Consider the following 15,674-nt stretch of genomic DNA (forward strand, 5'->3'; position numbering starts at 1 on the left):
ACATAATTCTTGTGAAAATCAGATAAACTTTTTCCCCCTTAGAGGAAGCCAGGTATAAACCTGTTAACCGGTCAGTTAAGGGAGAACAGCCTGGCCAAAGTTTAACCCCTGCTGATTTCACCAGAGACTGAAAGGAGAAACAACTAATTTTATATAAAGAACAGTCTTTCTTGTCATTTTCCATAATTATTTTTTTAAAGCAAAATAAGGATGATGAGCAATCCAACTGTTTGCTACCCTAGCTGTGGCTTATCTTGGAGTTCAGGTAGGCTGGTAGCATATGAGGATCTTGGGAAGCCCTTCACTGGCCAACTGGCAGTGCTGTTTGTTTTCCAGACGGTGAGAACCTCACAATGGGTTTACAGGTAGCAGTTTCCTGTCTGGTCTATCTGTAGAATATTTAACGTAAGCCATGCTGGTTCTCAGCTTTAGACAGCAACCCAAGAAAGCAACGGTCAGAAATTCAGAAGTGATCAGCTACAGAAAAAGAGGTGTACCTTTTCTTGAAGAAGATTATATCAAGAAAGTAACATTACTGAGATGAATAAAATGCAGGAAAACATAAGTGGTTAGCTTATAGTGGCCAAAATCCTTTTACATAAACTTACATCCATGCGAATGGGTGACATCATCAGCCACGAGCTTTTCATGCTCATTAAAAGTTTCCTATCCCCATTCATATGTTCCAACACTCACTCCATGTCCCTTTTGACCTGGGGAAACATTTGGAAACCTCTAGATAGGGTGGAAGGGCCTTTAATGATTTAAAATTGCTGCCAATGGCCCCAATCTGAGCAGGAGGACTGTTGGCATAACTTTATACAAGATGATTTTGGCACTGTATATGAAAGGATTCAAAAAGGAGAAAATAAGCTATACTTAACAAACATTTATACTTGCTTAATTCCATTGTAGACAAAGAGCTAAAACTATCCAAAACAAAGCTGGTTAATGAAAATGGCTATAATAGATGTTCTCCAATTGAACTTCAGGTGAAGACCTGAACAGCACCAATTCAGTTTAAGAGCCTGAGAGACAATGAAGACCAGAAGACATTTTTTCATCCAAAGGAAATAGCAGGCAGAAAGATTTTATAATAATTTACATGCAAGGGAAGACATTATGGAAAGTTGGCAGCTTTCTGCAAAATGTATCAAGTCATGAATGTAAAAATCATTATGAGTGCCTGAGCTTGGAAGACATCCACAATTTCCTGACAAAATATATATTCTGTTTAGTCAACGTTATTTTTCCCCACTGGCACAAAATGGGAAGTGGTGGGGCAGGCTTTTTACAGTTGGTTCACATTAAAACTTTTGACAATATCCACCATGACTACTGTATTATGGAAAGTAATATTAAATGATGGAATCCCCAAACATTTCAGGCTGGAAATTGTTTATTGTAAAGCAAAGTGACATAACAAAAATTGGTTGAGATAAATTTTCTTGTGTGCAGAGGCCTAGCTTTAAAGTCCTCTCACTTTATAGCTCTGCATGCTAACAATAGATACTTACACAGAAATGATTTAGATCAGTCTGTAAAAGTAATAAGGTATTATGTACTATGTGAAACGGAAAATCATCAAGCAACAGCAAAGCTTGTAGTCCATGCTCCTGATGTCTCTATTTTGATAAACAATAGTGAAAATAAGCAAATTATTAAATATATTTGATAATTTGAGAACACAGCTGAACAATTAAATGATGTTGTATTTTATATGCAGTTTAGTTGATTCAAACTTAGGGTAACCCTAGTAGACTTCTCAAGATATTTGAAATATTCAAGCAGTGCTTCAACATTGCTGCTCCCCAATGAGTTTCCATATCTCAACATAGATACAAACCCAGGTCTCCTGAGTTTTAGCCCAACATTCAACCCACTACATTACACTGGCTTTCCAAAGATTTAATGGTAGTTAATCACATAAAAGGTAATTTAGCATTGCTGAATTTTTTTTCAAGATAAAGAGGCTCAGCAGATGGTTTTTTGAGAACCTAAATCCTAAAATCATTAGGATTTATTTTCTCAGTTACAAATGATGAGCCCTGGCTAAACAAAATGAAGAAAAAGCTATCAGAATGAAAAAACTGGAAGCTGACAGTTTATCATAAGGCAATATATTATGATGTCACTGCTATGGTGGAACAATTCTGCTCCTTCAGAAAGTGAGTACTTCAAACTAAAAGATACCACATAATGTATCATTTCTTTTTTCAATTTAAACTTGTAGAAATATTTCTAATCAAGTATTTTAAACAATTTAAAATTTGATGATGATGATGATGGTGATGGTGATGATGATGATGATGATGATGATGATGATGATGATGATGATGATGATGAATAATTTAATCCTATTTTAATACTATGTGTGTGTTCTGGGCCATCAAGTTGGAATTGACTCATAGTGCACGTATAATAAGGCTTTCAAGGTAAGAGATATTTATAGAGTAGTTTACCAGTTCTATTTCCCCAGTCAGTTTCCATGGCTAAGCAGGGATTCATACCCTGTTCCCCAGAGTCTTGTTCCATTATTCAATAGATTATTCACACTGGGAATCAACTTTATTAGAAATTTTAAAATCAATATAAATTACAATTGTTTTTAACTGTTTTGTAAGCAGCTTTGAATCCCAATTCTGTGAGGAAGTGGCTAATAAAATACTGTTTCTCCTAACAAAGCAATTAAGTAAATAAACCATTCTACAGTGGCAAACACTGCTATTTTTTTTTAAAGTACAAAGATTATACAACAAAGATCAGGAGCTAATTAAGACAGTGTGCTAAAAATAGCATGCAGAGAAAAGGTGTTTCTGGAGATAATTTCTCCAAACAATAAAAGTGATTGATGTTCTGACTCTCCAAATGCAAACAGACCAAATCCCTCCAGAAAATGACCACAAAGAACGTGATGGGCAGGGAAAGTACTGCCATCAGCAGCTGAGCTGAGAAGTTCATTTTACAACATCTCTCCCAAATGTCATCCAGCAACCACTCCATCAGGCTGTAGTGGGAGAGCCAAGAAATCATGGATACTATCTGTCCTCCTGAGGAGACACCCCTACTGGGCTTTGCCTCTGCTCACACAGTCATCCAGCAGTTGGCTGTTTTCTTATTGGCCAGTCCCAGGTTCTGGAAACCTTTGCTTGGAGGGTGGGGCTAGGTTAGTTCACTCGCTGCTGTCTGGGCATGCCTTTGGCATTATAATTTAATTCAGATTTTGTTTTTGAACTGTTTTGTGTTATTGTTATCTATCTTGCATGTTATGTCTAGTGGGAAAGTGGAAAATAGAAAATAGATTCTATAGTTGTAACAAAACAATGGGGGAGAAGTCAAATATAAAGTATTATGCATTTTTTCCTATTATACTTCATATCTCCTATTTATTTATTTATTTATTTATTTATTTATTTATTTATTTATTTATTTATTTATTTAGTTAGTTAGTTAGTTAGTTAGTTAGTTAGTTAGTTAGTTAGTTAGTTAGTTAGGTAGGTAGGTAGGTAGTTAGGTAGTTAGGTAGTTAGGTAGTTAGTTAAAATATTTTTACCCTGCCTTTCTCTTTAAAAGGACCCAAGGCAGATTACAATAATTAAAAGTCAATATTTATAAGTTAAAAACAGTAAGTATACAAATATTTAAAAAGAAATTAAACAAGTAGCATATTAAGAATGGTAAATAGAATAAATAGTAAAAATACATTTAAAAACAACAGAGCACAACAATCCGTTAAAAAAAAAAAACCTCTCAGACTGCTGATCACTGAGGAAAAGCCTGAAGAGAAAGGTCTTTCACTGCTTATGGAAGGATAGCAAAGGTGGGGCCAGCCTAGCTTCCCATGGGAGGGAGTTCCAGAGTCTGGGAACATCGACAGAGAAGGCCCTTTCCTGTGTCCCCACCAAGTGTGTCTATAAGGATGGTGGGACTGACTGAAAGGCCTCCCAAATAATCTTAATTCTTGAGCAGGCTCATGGAGGGAGATGCAGTCTGTGGAGCTGTTAAACAGGTTGAGACCAATTCATAAAGCTTCCTGACACCCACCTATCTTTTAAAAAAAATATTGCTCCCACATATAATAGTATAGAAGTGCAAATGGTCATTCTAAGATAGCATTAAACTGTTGTATCATTCTCCATTTTGTTTTGAAATCAAGTTTTATTGAAATCAAAGGGTGGTAAAGTTTCCCATTACACATTATTTAGATTCAGTGATATTCTCCTTCTTTACACCATTATTGTTTGCTTATTCACCTAAATATTATGTAAACATATCATTAAGTATTTACTAATTTAAATCAAAAATACTTTCAAAAATTATTTACAGAATAGTAAATTAATAAAAAATTAAGGTATTAATTTCCAATACCAATATGCTACTTACACTATTGATTATATTCTTTATATTGTGACTTGCGACTTGCTTATAGATACAGTGTATGTTCTTTAACTATATGTGAAGCTCCAGCAAGTGAAGTTTAGGGATTATTGGCTGAAGGATTCCAAGGATTTGTGGAATTATCATCTGGGCTCCTTCGGGAAGGAATGTGAATCTCAGGTTCAGCATCTCCTGTTTGATGGGGTCAAATCTTTTATACAGAGGTGACTTCTAGCTGTTTGTGATACATTTTCTTTCATTTAGTAGCCATCCATTGAAGCCAAGTGGATCATACTCATGTAGATAAATTCCAAAGCACTGTTTCAGTGGATATAAAGATCTTTACATAGAACACTTTCCCTATAACTAACAAAGGGTCTTGTGACATCTGAAGAAGTGGGACGAAGTTGATCAAAGCTTATGCCAAATAAAATTTCTTTATCTTTAAGGTGATAAAAAACCACTTTGGTTTTGCAAGAACAGACTAACATGGCTACTGCAGCTTTCATTTCCTAGAAGTATCATTTTTCATAATAGTTCACATATGACAGACAGTATGGGTTTCTGCCTTGAGAGGTAAATGATACAATCCAGGTATCAGTAGGATAATTTCAGAATCTTGTAATGGCAGATTTATAGTGTCTTAAAAGGAATGCAATAAATTTATAAGAGAAATAAAAATATACTGTATTGTATAAACCTTATGGCTGCTTGAAAGAATGATTGTGCCAATGTGCAATAATGATAAAGATAGCAACAATCCAATCAGAAAGCAGCTTTAATATTCCATACCAACTGTTTGCCACTTAACATAGCAAGCCACTGAACAAAGGATCGCACATTATTATTTGAATATGTACATAGATGTAATACATGTGAGACAAACATCATGATATTTTATTACACAGACTTTACATGTACATGTCCCAAGAATCAGGGATGGTTCATGCAGCTTCCTACTACACACAAAAGCAATAGCATACATGTATTTGCCATCATATGTCTTCAGATATGTTTATCATCCACTCTAACAAATTGTTCTTTTCAAAGCTGTCCCAGTCTGTATCATTACAGATGCTTAACTGAAGCACATCTAGACAGGAAACCTATATAACATGTCATCCCTTCAATTGCATTTGCCAATAACAACTATTCTTTTGTGCTTCCCAGTATTTTAGTCAATAACACTTAATTATCACTAATCTGGACCAGCCTTTCCTAATCTGGTCTTCTCCAAATGTTTTAATCTTCAGGTCCTATTAGCATACAACACTGGCTATTATTAGTTGGGGCTGATGGAAGTCGTAGTCCAAACCATCCAGCAAGAGATAGAGTGGGTGGGTCAGTTGCTTTAGGAGAATATAATAAACTTTCAGTAAATAATCAAGAAGCTTACAAACACATGTACTAAAATGCAGGAACAAATGACTACCTTTCTAGTCTTGATAACACAAAAGGAAATCTTCAAACATTATATTTATTTTTTCCAAGTATGAGGTATGAAACCACAGACTTATTATCTTTACTAATGCTATCCTACGTAAGCATACATTTTCTCTATCATATAAGCCCTGCAAAATGTTTGTGTCTGGGTGTGCTGGAGGATTTAGAGCAAGCAAGTAGTAAGCACATAAAAAACCAATCATATATTCACTTTGAACTGGTACTCTATTTTGAAATGCCTCATTCTAACATTGCTTTTCTTTCTTTTTAAGCAGCTGTCAAAGTCTGCATGTATAATTTAGTTAAGCCTTCAGCACCTAAAAGGATTCATGAGTCTCATGCTATTTAGAGCTGAGGATAAGCAAGAAAAGGAATTTTAGCCCTAGAAAGAGCATTTCAGTTATATACTAATGGAATATAAATAAATGTTAAATAGGAATCTCACAAAATAACTTACACTACAATATTGTGCCTGTTCACTCAAAAATAAATCCCAGTTTTTGATAGACATTGCAGCCTGAAGTAGATGTCTTGCTTAGTAAAGACAGGTAGACTAACAATTTCATCTGAACAACAGTGGTGGCTAATAGTAAGGACACCAGTTCCTTACCTCACTGTATTGCTTATGACATCATAGTGAAGGCTACCACCATATGATAAACCTGAAAAGCAGGAGTTTCATGCTCTAAGCATGTGAAGAGTCATAAAGTACTATGCTGAACGCACACTGGTGACAAGTAACAGTGCCTGGATGTATTATGATGGGGCAAGGTCATTTGGTTTTATCAGTTAGAGATACAGTGTGACTTTTGTTACAATAAATAATGAATGGGAGATAAATAAGGTATGGGAGACAAATAAGGAACAAGGGCAGTACTGAATTATGGGCAAAACTTCACAGAATCATGGAATAATGAAATTGGAAGGGGCCTATAAGACCATTGATCCAACCCCCTGTTCAATGCAAGAATACAAATCAAAGAGTATCTGTCAGGTGGTTGTCTACATTTATCTTGAATGCCTATAGTGCTGGAGCACTCACCACCTCTGGAGGTAGTTTGTTCTAGATTAGATTAGGCATCCTTCAGTCTTGAGAGACGTTACTATTCAGAGTAACGTGCTCTGAATAGAGGACTTGGAACAGCATCTAGTGTGGCAGACGAGGCCAATTTGAGAGTGACAATCCCTTCCACACTGAAGACAAATACAATCTGTCCCCTGTCCAGCTTCCTGATTTTGCTGGTTTTGGGACTGCCTCTTTGCCTCGGCCTGCTGGACAAGTGTGTCTTCAAAATGGGAGAGGCCATGCTGCACTGCCTGCCTCCAGGACGAATGCTCAGATGTTAAGGTTTCCCATCTGTTGAGGTCCATTCCTAAGGCCTTCAGATCCTGCTTGCAAATATCCTTGTATCCTCCCTCCGGGGCGCTTTCCCTGCACTAATTCTCCATACAGGAGATCTTTTGGAATCCGACCACCAGCCATCTCACGACATGCCTGAGCCAACGTAGATGTCGCTGTTTCAGTAATGTATGCATGTTAAAGATTCCAGCTCATTCTAGGACTACTCTATTTGGAATTTTGTCCTGTCCGGTGATACCAAAAATGCATCAGAGACAATTCATATTAAACGTGTTCAGCTTCCTCTCCTGCCATGCACAAAGGATCCAGGACTCACTGCAGTACAAGAGTATACTCAGGACACAGGCCCTATAGACCTGGATCTTGGTATATACCATCAGCTTCTTATTAAGCCATACTCTCTTCGTGAGTCTAGAGAACATAGTAGCTGCTTTGACAATCTGTTCATCCAGCTCGACAAAGTGTCAGAGATTGTTGAGCCAAGATACACAAAATCATGAATAACCTCCAATTCTTGTGTGGAGATGGTAATAGAGGGAGGTGAGTCCACGCCCTGGCCCATGACTTGTGTTTTCTTCAGGCTGATTGTTAGTCCAAAGTCTTGTCAGGCCTTGCTAAAATGATTTATGAGTTCTTGGCAGTCTTCAGCAGAGTGGGCAACAATGGCTGCATCTTCTGCGAAGAGGAAGTCCCGTATGTATTTCAGTTGGACTTTGGTCCTCGCTCTCAATCTAGAGAGATTAAAGAGCTTTCTGTCTGATCTAGTCCGGAGATAGACACCTTCTGTTGCAGTTGCAAAGGCGTGCTTCAGCATAACAGCAAAAAAGATCCCCAAAAGGGTCGGCGTGAGGACACACCCCTGTTTCACTCCACTTTGGATGTCAAAAGGACCTTTTGAGCCATCAAAAACTACAGTGCCCTTCATTTCCTCATAAAAGGACCTGATGATGTTAAGGAGTCAAGGTGGACATCCAATCTTGGGAAGTATTTTAAAAAGGCCATCCCTGCTAACCAAATCAAAGGCCTTTGTAAGATCTATAAAGGCCACAAAGAGTGGTTGTTGTTCCCTACATGTTTGTTCTATTGCAATGTCATTCAGAGGAGGGGTAGGATGTGTTTTTGATCATTCCCAATGCAGGACAAGTAATAATAGGCTCAAGTTATTCAAAGTCTTTGAAAAGTGCCATCATATCTCCCCCTCGGTCTTCTTTTCTCAAGGTTCAACATGCCTACTGTAGCGAGCAGCCCTGCCCTCACCTGTCCGTCACAGTAGAACAGTGGAGAAGGAGCCAATGAGAGGATGGAAGGCGGAGCCAAGGGGGGAGGGGGCTGGATATAAAGGCTGGTGTATGGAGTATGAGGAGAGATTCTGGTAGAGAGAGACTGTGTGAAACTTAAAAGTGAACTGAGAGTGAGTTAGAGATCTGTGAGAACAATGAATGGAATAGAGAGTTAAATAGGTTTAAAGTTATAGCAGTTTTGATTCAAATTCTAGTGATTATAACCTGTGATTTACCTATTGAATATTAATCATATGTTAACTTCCCTGATCTAATAAAAGAGTTAAGTTTTAAAAGCACACATGTCTCCCTAATTGAATGGTATTGAGGCAGCAATACCTGGTGGCAGCGAAGAAAGAAGAAGGGCGAGAACCTCATGAAGGCCTGGGGAAATAGGGGCTTCAGAGGAGATTGTCACACCTAGGAGATTCAGTCTTTCCTCACAGTGCTTTTTCCACCCCCAGATCATCCTTGTTGCTCTCCTCTGAACTTGTTCCAGTTTGTCAGCATCCTTCTTCAAATTAGGTGGCAAACACTGGGTCAGAAGGAAATTTGTAGGGAGGAATTGTCACACAGAATTGGGGAGTATTCAACTATTCCAACTGCTTCTGTTCCATCTTGCAAATGCTTAGTTCAGGCTGTGCCGGGGGGGGGGGGGGAGAGAAACTAGAAGGAAAATATTCTTGATAGAAAATATTTCCATTATAGATATGACAGGTAAAAGAGCAGTTAATAACCCTCTCCTGCTTCATTATTTGTGCTACCTTGGGAGACACATATTTGCCAAGCTAATCAAATTCTGCTCTCCCCATTTCTCTTTGTAAAAATCAACATATAGGAAAAATACACATTGCCATCTGTGAACATTTGTGTTTCTATTTTGGGACAATTACACATAATTGAAAGCCACTGTACCCTGTAGCTTCTAAATACTTAAATGACAGTAAAGCAGGCTCTTGCATGCTTTTGATATGACAGAGTACAAATTTTTGAACAAAAATATTTAAGAGGTTCAAAAGTAGAGCCAGGCAGATGTGTAAAAATTGTTCTGTACTGTGGACAGTCATAGAGGCACTGATCAGTGGCTTGGCTAAACACTACTTTGCACTTAAAACTGGGCGATAAATTGTTACTTTAATCAACAGTTTCTTATTTCTGGCTGGGGAGCATTTCTGTGAATAAACATAGTTAGCTTATGGACCTGTAACCTTCCCTGTACTCTTACTGTATATCTGGCTTTTGTTTCTCTCTGCTTTTCTCTTAGTTGCTGATCTGCCATAAAGTTACAATGACGTCACTCATCCCAATTTGTCAAAAACCTTTACTTTCTGTTGGTTTACCTTCTCTGAGGTCATGAAGCACTTAGCCAGCTTAGTATCAAGCATATAGATGTTTCAAGAAGCTTTGGAGATTTTTAGATTATGACTTGCAAAGTCTGTGAGCAATCTACGTGAAATTGAAGCTTCTCACCTATGTCACTGTTCCACACATTTTTGAATTATATCTTGTTGGTGCAGATCGGCTCAGTAGTCTTGGAGTTTTTAGATGAAAGGAGATAGACAACATTCTGTGCTTATGTATGTGGCAAGTTCAGGTCATGCACTGGTATTCCAGGTATATCATTTTGAAATCCATAAATGAATGTGGCAAGTGAACAAGTAGTTAAAAGTGTTATATGAGAACAGCACTAATAATGACCCATGGTTATGAAGTCAATCTCAGTTCCGAATAATTCTTTCCATATTATGGGCACATATTGTTTTTTTTCTCAGTCTATAGAGTATGTTTTCTTATGTTCCATTATATACTTCATTAGAGCCACATGTTCCACTTTCTGGAAACTGAATGTTATTTCTTGATAGACTATTACTCAGATTAATTGATATTAAGCTTTAAAAAATCATTTCAAAACCAATATTGAAAGGTATACAGTCATATGAATATAAAACAGCATTTTCCGTCAATAGAATATGCATCCTGGAAACGTCTGATTTCCTGACATTCACATAAGCTATCTTGCCAAGTTTTCTTAGGGCCAAAACAACTCTCAACAGAGAAATTAGCACTTGGCTTTCCAAAGACTTGCAATATAAAGAAAATAAAGGCCTCTCACTATCTTTAGGAAAACACTGAAATTGAGAAAAATAATTGGGAAAGCATTTTGGTAATTGAAACAGCTGAGATAATTTGAAATGTCTTTTCTTTTAAACTGCTATTTTAAAATGCTGTATTTTGATAATGTTCTAACCTTTAAAGCTAGAATAAGAACTTGCCCTAATTGCCTTGTAGAAAAGGAAAAAAAGAAATCTTGACAGCTTTCTACAATGTCATTTTGAGCCAATGTATTGCCATGATATAGTAATAACAACTGCATTCCAGCTATTGAGAGACATAACATTAATACAGTACCAAGAAAGAAGACCTAATGTAAGCATGTATATAATACATACATTAGATATGGTCTTTAGTGGTTTTGAAATACCCAGTGTGGTGTAGGGAACAGAGTAATGGACTAGGATTTAGCAGGTTTCGATCCAAATCCCCATTCAGCCATGGAAACTCATTAGAGGTGTGAAACTGGTAAAACCACTCCTTAAATATCTCACTTACCATGAAAGCCCTATTACAATCACTGTAAGGTGGTTCTGACTTGATAGCACATATCAAAAAACAGTGTTTTTAGAACATGACATAGAAAATAAGGTCGTAACTTATAAGTACAGTCAGTGTTAACTCAAGTCTTAAATTTCACTGTAATATCTAACAGTCCACCCCTATACAGTGGGGTCTTGACTTAAGAACGGCTTGAGTTAAGAACATTTTGACTTAAGAACCACTCTCATAGGAAAATATTGACTTGACTTACATACTTAGATTTGAGTTAAGAACTGAAAAAAACCCACGCGGGAGGCAGGGAAGGTGCAAAATTTGAATTTTCAGTTAACTGTTGGCCAGTGAAAAGGGTGCCTGTCTGCTTCCTCACTCCTCCCAGCGTTTAGAGAGTGGATTGGGAGTCTTCAGACTGCCTGGTACTGCCTGGACTGTATTTTCCCTGCCTTCCCTGAACCTTTCTTGACCTAAGAAAAAAAGAAACAAAATATCCCCCTCTAGTGGTTGAAGGCAGAATAGCAGCTTCCCATTAGTTTCTATGGACGGAAAAGAGCAGATACGGATCAAATGGTTTTCAATGCATTCCTATGGGAAATGCAGATTTGACCTGAGAACTTTTTGACTTGAGAACCGCCTTCCAATACGGATTAAGTTCTCAAGTCAAGACCCCACTGTATACAACTACTCAGAAACAAACCCTACTGGACAACACCAGCACTCATTACGTTAGACTGCACAGCGAAGCCGTTGAAATCCACAAACACCAGCAGAGCTTCAACAAAAAAGAAGAAAGTTTAAAACTTAACAAAGCTTGGCTCCCAGCACTGAAAATACAGCCTGCAAAAGGTCAACGAACTCTACCTGTGTTTACAAGGACTGGTGATTACTACACACAAAAGATCAGCTAACAATACCCATCGATCACAGTGAGAGGTAAGCTCTCCTCCTCACCACAACAATACACCCACAACAAAAACACACTGATCACCATAATCACCCATCTCCTGAAAAGGACAAAAGCTGATCCAACAGCTATAAATACTCAACTCCCAAACAAACTGCACCAGAGCACAGAGTGCTACTTCTGTCCTCTGAAGATGCTGGCCACAGAGACTGGTGAAACGTTAGGAAGAACAACCTTCAGAACACGGCCAAAGAGCCCGAAAATCCCACAATCACCATTAAACCATACTGAATTCAATGAAACTTACTCAGCAGAAAGGCGATAACTACAACCTAAGTGAATGAAGTTGGAGCAATGCTGCCACTATAAGCAGGGAGAACAATGTCTCTATGCTGGTGCACTTGGGCTAAAGATAAACATGTGTATTACAGCATGGGCTTTCACTACTATATCTTGCCTCTTCAGATATACAATCCTGTGCCTTGCTACTTTTGTGCTTTAATGTTGCCAAAGCAATACCCACCAAAACCATGGATTCACTGACCTAGAAGGCCATGAAGTCCAGGCCGGTATATCCTATGGAAATGTTTGATATATCAGTTCTTGCAGAGGACTCCACTTAGGAACTATTCCACATATATGGATTTACCTTGTAGAATAGTATTAGTTTGAAGTGGAATAAATGCAAAAACAGCCAGCAGGCATTTTCATTTTTTTGTGACTTTCGCCAATCACAAAAGTAACGGATAACCTCCAACTGTGCAAAACAGGAAGAAGCAATCTGTGTGCAATGTAATTTGACTGCAGCATCCCTCATCCCTCAGCTTTGGTGATATTGACTACAATTGATGGCAGCTGCAGTCCCAATAACATTCGGAGGGCCACAAGTTCCCCAACCCTGATGTAACAACTGATTTGTAATGTTTTCTCCTTGTACCTGCAGGTTATGCAGGACTTTTGCAAAAGACTAGGGATATAGGGAAATATTTTTGTAGTGCTTATGAAAAGAGGATCTTTTTTACCAGAGGACAAATGGAAGAATTTGAAAAACAATTGGGGGGGTTAACTGGGGCAAATGCTTAAAAAAGCTACAGGAGCAAAACCGAAAGAAGAACTGTATTACCTGTAATAAAGACAGACGGTTGAAAAAAAGATGTGGGGCCTGGACCTTTTTTTTTTTAAGCGTGAAGACTTACCTGGTTTTCATCTTGTACATTGTCATCTTTCTTTAGAAACATAAAATCAGCTCATTCAACTTATGATCCTGTTAGGAAGACAGAAGATCAAAAGTTGAAATGCTACCAAAGGAGATACTTCAGTTATAATTAATATATAAATTACTCTATGATAGTGTCATCTTTTATTTTTCAGCTGCAAGAATCACCATCTTGTATTAGTAACTTCTTCAGAAGAATAGCATGTCAGTTTCATTCTCTAAATCAGGAAACTGGTTGGCTTTGAAATGTAAATATCAGAAAATACACCCTTCTCTAAAATAGATCTTTCCACAGTTGCAGTCAACAAGTTTTGAAGCATACTGAAGCAATTAAAAATGGAGTAAAGATACCTTAAGGATAAAATTCTGGAAATATATATACAGTATATATCTTTTTATGTGACAACAATGAAGAAATGACACTTAGCTACAATGTAAAGCAGTGAGTATACAGGTTGTATAACAGTGTAAATGTGCTGTCCCCTCAAAATAACGCAATAGACATTAATGTCTAAACTGCTGCCAATAAAAGTGAGTACACCCCTAAGTAACAATGTCCAAATTAGGCACAAAGTGTCAATATTTTGTGTGGCTACCATTATTTTCCAGCACTGCCTTAACCCTCCTGGGCATAGAGTTCACCAAAGCTTCACAGGTTGCCACTGGAGTCCTCTTCCATTCCTCCATGACGACATCTCAGAGCTGGTGGATGTTAGAGACCTTGCACACCTCCACCTTCCATTTCAGGATGCCCCATGGATGCTCAATAGGGTTTAGGTCTGGAGACATGCTTGGCCAATCCATCACCTTTACCGTCAGCTTCTTTAGCAAGGCATTGGTCGTTTGGGAGGTGTGTTTGGGGTCGTTATCATGTTGGAATACTGCCCTGCAGCCCAGCCTCTGAAGGGAGAGGATCATGCTCTGTTTCAGTATGTCCCAGTACATGTTGGCATTCATGGTTCCCTCAATGAACTGTAGCTCCCCAGTGCCGGCAGCACTCAGGCAGCCCCAGACCATGACACTCCCACCACCATGCTTGACTGTAGGCATGATACACTTGTCTTTGTACTCCTCACCTGGTTGTTGCCACATACGCTTGACATCATCTGAACCAAATAAGTTGATCTTGGTCTCATCGGACTACAGGACATAGTTCCAGAAATCCATGTCCTTAGTCTGCTTTTCCACAGCAAACAGTATGTGGTTTTCTTCTGTATCATCTTTAGAAGAGGCTTCCTTCTGGGACAACAGTCCTGGAGACCAATTTGATGCAGTGTGCAACATATGGTCTGAGCACTGACTGCCCACCCCTTCAACTTCTGCAGCAATGCTGGCAGCACTCATACGTCTATTTCCCAAAGCTAACCTCTGTATATGATGCTGAGCATGGGCACTTAACTTTTTTGGTTGACCATGGCGAGACCTGTTCTGAGTGGAACTTGTCCTGTTAAACTGCTGTATGGTTCTGGCCACCGTGCCGCAGCTCAATTTCAGGGTTTTGGCAATCTTCTTATAGCTTAGGCCATCTTTATGTAGAGCAACAATTCATTTTTTCAGATCCTCAGATAGTTCATTACCATGAGGTACCATGTGGAACTTCCAGTGACCAGTCTGAGAGAGTGAGAGTGATAACACCTGCTCCCCCTTCACACCTGGGACTTGTGACACTAACAGATCTCATGACGCCAGGGAGGGAAAATGGCTACTTGGGCCCAATTTGGACATTGTCACGTAGGTGCTGAGCGATTGAAGCAACCATCGTCAACCAATGTTGCTTATATCTCATTATGCATTCACAACTTTTAGTCATGTCAAATAGCTATGCTTTACTTCCATCTAATATTTTAAGAAATGAGGTTTTGCTAAAACATACAGTAAAGGGAACTTGAATTTATTTTGCTTGCAGTATAACACAGAATATAATAATTTATAGTGTGCTCTCCTAAGATTAAAAAAAATTTAAAAGAGCAAATTTTTAATACCTTTTCTTCCTTGGAAATGCTCAATTTTGCATTCCCTCTCCCCTGATTCTTAATGAATTCAGCACATACATGAACCATAAAGTGGATTATTCTTTCTTACATAATTATTACGGATACATGTTTTCTTCATATAAAGTAGTAACTGCTGAAAAATAAGAAAATAATTTTCATAACTCTGAAATGCCAAATGAGTGGACACAGCTAAGAGGTTATAAAATCAACATTATCTTTTTCAATATGCATTAAAATCTGTTCATTTCCCTAAATAGCCTAACAGGTATTTATTCTAATTAGGGAGTGTAACCTAATCGTTGATTGTTTGAATGATTAACCTATAAATCCTACAGCCCACAAAACTTTATTACCAGTAATATACTGTCTTACAATATACCTTACTGATATATCTTTCTGTCATTGCCATAACCTCAGGATATTAGGGAAAAAATCATATGGTGTAATAACTATAATCCCCATAATAATCCCCACCCCTGTGTCCGTGTGT

The 15,674-nt window shown here is 38.0% G+C and overlaps 1 protein-coding gene across 1 annotated transcript in view; it reads right to left on the minus strand.

Moving 5' to 3' along the window:
- CCDC178 (coiled-coil domain containing 178) overlaps positions 1-13,233 on the minus strand; it is a 196,931-nt gene extending 183,698 nt beyond the window's left edge. The window contains exon 1 of the mRNA XM_078393698.1: positions 13,171-13,233. The gene's annotated coding sequence lies outside the window, so the exon portion shown is untranslated. The remainder of the gene's footprint in view (positions 1-13,170) is intronic.
- Positions 13,234-15,674: the final 2,441 nt, after the last annotated feature.

Source organism: Pogona vitticeps, chromosome 4, assembly GCF_051106095.1.
Source record: "Pogona vitticeps strain Pit_001003342236 chromosome 4, PviZW2.1, whole genome shotgun sequence".
NCBI classification, from domain to species: domain Eukaryota; kingdom Metazoa; phylum Chordata; class Lepidosauria; order Squamata; family Agamidae; genus Pogona; species Pogona vitticeps.